Consider the following 5943-nt stretch of genomic DNA (forward strand, 5'->3'; position numbering starts at 1 on the left):
GATTATGTTTGCTTTGTTTCCTTTGGGAAATCACAGTTCTGTCAGTTTTTCTCTAACTTAACTTCAATCACAAAACCATCATGAGCTGCTTTTGCTGAGGAAATCTGACAAAATAACACATTGTCTACTGATTGCTGTCATACTCCATCCTTTAGCCAATACTCCACTCCCTCCATCCTTTTCTTTAAAAGAAGAAGAATCCTTATCCTTGGACAGGAATCCTTTTCTAGTTCAACCTCCGTACTGCAAAGTGGGAAGGGCCCTCAACTTGTATTGACCTCAGCATCCTTGGCTAAGCTCAGAAGCCATATAATGATGCCCTGTTTAGGAAGTCTCCTTGGCATTATGGCTTCATGTGCTATTTCACCTGAATCCTTGATTTTAACAGATAGAAAAAGTGAATGTGGGGTTGACCTTTTGTGTTTAGAAGGACTTGGGTGGATTAGTGACTGGTCCACCACTCATGGTGCATTTATTTGGCTTTTGAAATGAACTCAACTAGCTTTTTCCCCCAGCTCATTGCACATGCTGGGCTGGAGGAATGTTCCCCAGGCATCTTGTTCCTGGTAGAATAACAGCTTTGCTTTTCTTAGATGGAGCTACTATGTGCAGTTTGGCTCTGGATCTGCCTCAGTAGCTGGGTCAAACACTTGTCATCTTAGGGACAGATGCAGATAGACAGCATTTTAATAGGAAAAAAAAGTAAGGCCACCCCTTAACCCCAAAATTGTGTTTCATCACTTTGCATTCTTGGGAAAAAATAAATACATCTGGCTACACCTCTGCTCAGAACTAATGCATGGTCACTGCTCCTCCCCTTTTGCTTGTTTTGCCTGACATGACTTTTGTGTGGAAAGGACTAAATACAGCCAGTGGACGTTTGCTAGTCAACTTTTTCAATAGTGAATTCCTCCCTGTGGGCACTTCAGCTGTTATCCACAAACAAGTGCCATTAGCTGTTCCAAAACTGTGGAAGATCTAGTTTTGATCTAGTTTCTAGATCTAGTTTGTTGTTTGAAGGGGGGGTTTGCTTGTTTGGTTTGTTGTGGAGTTTTGAGGGCTTGTTTGTTTGTTTGTTTGTTTTTGTGGGTTTTTTGAGGGATGTTGTTGTTGTTTGGTTTGGGGTTTTTATAATCCAAGTATATCTGCTTCTATGTTCTAACTAAGAATGGTATTTGAGAAAATGGATTTGGATTTTTTCAGCAAGTATTTCAGCTAAAATTTTGCTTTATTTGGACCCTGCTATGTTATGCTTGTTTCTTCCTATTGGGTTGGTTTGTTGTCCTGGTGCTGTAAGCCACTGCAACTTTGCCATTATAGGCCTCAAGAAAAAAACCCATCTATTCAGAACAAGCTGCTGATTTTGCTTCTTACCTTCTCACTGCATTACAACATTAATATAACTCTTTAATAACATCCTCCATGTAAATTGCTTACCTTCCTGCAAGCTGGTGCTGCAGCCCATTGAACCAACTAACAGCTGCACAAAACAAGATTTCTGTGCACATCTGCTTATTGCCCAAACAGCTGGAGAAGAGCTTCTTGCCTTCTTTGTGCCTCATGCAGAATTCTGTTGTGGTGCTGCTGGAAAAAGGAGAAGATCAGGGAGGAGAGGCAGCATGGGGCTTTGTTTCTCAATTGGTTTATTTGGGGTTTTTTAAATTTTGTTTTTCCTTTTGAAAGTAATCTTAACATTGAAGATTAGGGAAACAGTTTCTGTTCTGGGTCATGAATAAAGCATATTAAAAGTCCTAGCAGGTACTTGGGATGATACTAAGGGCCATCTTCAGCTGCAGAAACTCATGTTCCTTCACTTACGTTTTTAAAAAAAATTATTCTTAAAAAAAAAAATCTCTGTTCCCAAAGCTAGGAGTAGTAATTAAACTGTAGCTGCAGGAATAATGACAGATATGGGCCCCTTGCCTGCACCTTTTAATCTCTGCACCCATCTCCCATCTGGTTTTTGTTTGCCCTAAGGCCTAAGTGGTTTCAAGATCTTCCTCTTGCATGCATGTTCTCACCACGTGCCCATTTTAAATCTTGCCAGGCATTTTAACGAATTAATTGATCGACAGTTATTGGCCTCAGTGCAAGTAGATCCTGTAAGTCCTGACTACCATCAGGCACTTTTCTTAGCACAGCAGTGCTTCTGGGGGCTCCTCCAAATTGAAACCTTTGTGTTGGCCTGGAACTTTCTGTCCTAAACCACTCTGTGTAACCCTGATTTTGGCTTTCCCTGCCAAAGCAGGAAAAGCAAGGGTGGCATTAAGGACATGAAAGGCGGTATTTCGGGAAGGACCCAACCACATAATCTCCCTGGAATATTTTAGGGTTTTCCTGTTGTAGTGGGTATTGGCACAAATCATGTGGGACAAGTCCAGTAAGAGCAGGTGGGATTTATGTTAGCACCTGTAATAACTGGTAGATTTGTCCCCTCTAAAGTCTTCTTGTAAGAGAGGTATTAGGGCTTCTCATAGCATTACTGGGTAATAACCTGGAACATGAGCCTTTGAAATGTGGTCACTGCTGGAATCCATGTAGTGCCACGTGAGAACAAAATGCAGTAATGATAATTGCTCATTATCTAATTATACAAGAACTTACAGCCCCAGAGGGTGAAAACTAATTAAATGGTTATCCACTCTTAAAATGGCAACAAAAAAACGAGGAAAATTCATTCTTTTGGCTCTTGTTCCGTTGCTGTCAACAAAGTCACGTGTTCCTTGAGAAGTGAATGAGACTGTCCAGGACGGACAGAGTTCTCTCCATCCTGCTGCAGGTATTGAGGCAGGAAGCTTACTTTCAGGAGAGTAGTCTGCTTAGTCAAAAGTAAGCACCTCAACTTTTAAGCTACAACTCAAAATGAAGGAGGATTCATTGACCCAGGTTATCCAGGAGGGCAGCAGGTGCTGGCCTTCAGAGAAGTATGGGTCACCTTTTATGTTTGCTTGTGCAGAATTTTAAAGATAAAATACCCAGAGCACTTGGTCCCTTGGTGTGGATATTGTGTTCTAGGGGCAGGCCTTAGTTTTATCCCATACTGAAGCATGCTTCTTCTGCCTAGGAAAAGTAGCTGCCTGCCAAAACACGTGGTGGCATTTTCCTGTGATTCAAGACCCTGCAGCTTTTGCTCCAGCAGTAGTAAATCTCAGTAAAAACCCTTATCCTGCCAAATGCAGCAATGATTAGCACCTTAGGCCCTAATTGAACTTTTCCAAAAAGTACCAGACAGCCCCTATTTCATCTTGAGCCGCATGCCCTTCTTTGGAGCCCTCCTTCCTGCTTCTTGGCATTCATATGCTACTGCTGCCCTGGCAAAACACCACTGCTTAAACCAGGGTCCCCCAAACAGAAGGGACATGCCAGCCTTTCCAGGGCCCACAGTGCTGGCCTGTTGTTCTTGAGGTGCTGGAGTGAGAAGAGGGCAGACAGCAGGCACGGCTCAGCAGGACCACACGCTTCAGCTTCTATGGCAGCAGTGCTCCAGCAAGCAACAGGTGCTGAGCTTCTGTGGGATTTGGAAATGCAGTGTTCCCCTGCCTGTCGTGCCTGTGTAACCCAATACTGCAGGCATTCTCAAAGCACAGTCTATAGGCTGTAAAACACACCTGCGTGGTTATGCTGCTCTCTGGTAGCTCACAGCTCACACCTGGGACACAGTGGCAGACACTGGTTTAGAGCTTTGCCGGGAGCTACAAAGCCCCACCAGAAAAGCTCCCTCTAGCGTAACCAGCAAACACAAGAAGCAGAATTTCTGCCCTTTCCAGAGCCTCGGACGAACGATTTTAATCAGAAACGCATAATGTGGATTAGGAATGAAGGTTCAGTGAGTGCAGTGACACCAAGGCAGTTTCTGGGGAGCAGCTGATGCACTCTTGTCCACATTCTTGCAGTTGCAGGGGTGGGTATAGGTTGCCATAGATTGTAGAGCTGTTAGCTGGATGTCTTACATATTCAAACTGTCTTTTTGCCTGCTTTCCCAAAAAGCATAGTGCAAGGTTCTGCTGTTAAATGTGGGGGGTACTAACTTGGGAGGTAGGTTGGTCCCTTGTAAATCAGAATGCTTGCTATTTCTGGAGGTTTTCTTAAGGAGTAGAGTAGGTCAGAAGGAAGTGACTCCTTATTTTTTTAATTACCCATCCCCCCAATATTGTAACGCAGTTGCTGCTTTCAAGAATATGCATGGTCTGTTTTCTTCAGACTATTGGCTCATCTGGTAAAATAATTAGCTGTTAGGCAGACAGAGGGAAAGGATCACATCTGCACAAGACAGGAAGACTGGGACAGTAGAAAGGGGAAAAAAATTCCCTGCTTGAATCACAGCTGCCCACCATGCATAGTAACAGAGCTTGCCAAGAATATTCAAATTGATTTAGGAAGAAAAACTGAGGAAACCGTTTAACCCCAGCCGGCTTGGATCTGTGACAGTATCTCCATGGGCTGCTCTGCTCCACTTTGGGCTGAAAGAAAGGTTTTCAAGCTGCCTGTTTCCCCAACAAGCCTTCCTGTGTCCCCCTTCCTCTTCTGCAACAGGAACACAAAACACAGACTTGTTGCTGGGCATGAAGCTGTGAGCAGATTTCCACACCAAGAAAATAACCAAAGGTGGGAACATTTATTTCATATTGATAGGCTTAAGTTGTAATTGGATCATATGATTAAAACCTAAAGTAAGGCAAGTTGTTTGTGACTAATTTGGGGCAATGGGAGCCTTTTTGCTGCCTGTTGTATACTCTGAATTAGGCTTCTTCTCAACAGAAGTGGTCAGCATGTGCATCATCTGCAAACAACCTCTTCAAGTGTTCCAAGCCAAAATCACTTGCTCAAGAGTTTCCGAGCACAGGAATCCTTTGCAGCTCATTTGCAAGCAGTTGAGAGGATTTTACATCAAAAAATGAGTAGCAATACTTCAGACATGTGAGTCATGCAGCAAATCCCTTTTCCTACTTAAATCAATCTACGTCTGTAAGGATATACTCATTTAATGATTAATAAATGGGGCATTTGGAGTACTTCTTCTCAGAACTTGTTATCTCTGGGATCATCTTTTTCTGCAGGAATCCCAGGTTCACTCCCAGCACTATCTTTGGGATAAATCCACAAAAAAAACCCAGTAAGTGTAGAACTGCAACAGGATCATATCCAAATAAAATAAAAGGGCTTAATGCAGGTGTTTCAATACTTGATTTCAGGTGCTGGTCCCACCTAAGCTGTGGGTGGGCTTTCCTTGCCAGCTGGAGCAGCCAACTCCAGCATTAAGCCCCTCCAAACCTCTGCTCAGCTGCAACCTCCCCTATAACAGGAGGCCTTTGGCACATAAGCTTTTTTCCAGTTAAAACACAAGTTCCCTTGGTACCTAAATGTCTGCTGTGAGGTGAATGCAGATCTGTAGAGACCCTGACAGCACTGAGCAGCTATGTGCTGTGTCCATGCCTAAACCACAACCAGAAAAGCATTCTCCATCAAGCTCGCCTGTGGAGGAGCCAGGCTGGAAGATGTGTGCACAAGATGTTTTTGCATCAGGTCTCTCACAAAAACAGCTGCGGGAGGAAATGGGCCCAGTAGTCAGACCACATTCACTATTAATATTCATTTATGCACAAATACTAACACAATCATAGATGACTTCTAAAGGAATGAGCCTAAATATTTCCAGGAAGAGACAGCTCTCTGTTCTGGACAAATGATTTAGAGGCCACTGAAAGGAAACCCAAACCCTCTTCCTCTATTTCGTGAGAAGGGCCTCTCTTGCAGAGTTCCTGCCTGTGCATCCTGAGGAGGAGGAGACATCTTGTAACAGAGGATGAAGCACCTGGCTGGTTTCAAGGGCCCAGAGCTCTGTCTTCACAGCTCTGATTTGCCAGGGCTTGGCAGCTCCTTGCCCACAGCTGACCAGCTCCTAGGGATCCATCACACACCCTCCCAAATGCACCAGCATGGAAG

The sequence above is a fragment of the Agelaius tricolor genome, unplaced genomic scaffold, assembly GCF_023055355.1.
Source record: "Agelaius tricolor isolate 1412-34295 unplaced genomic scaffold, bAgeTri1.0.p SCAF_1, whole genome shotgun sequence".
Lineage (NCBI taxonomy): Eukaryota > Metazoa > Chordata > Aves > Passeriformes > Icteridae > Agelaius > Agelaius tricolor.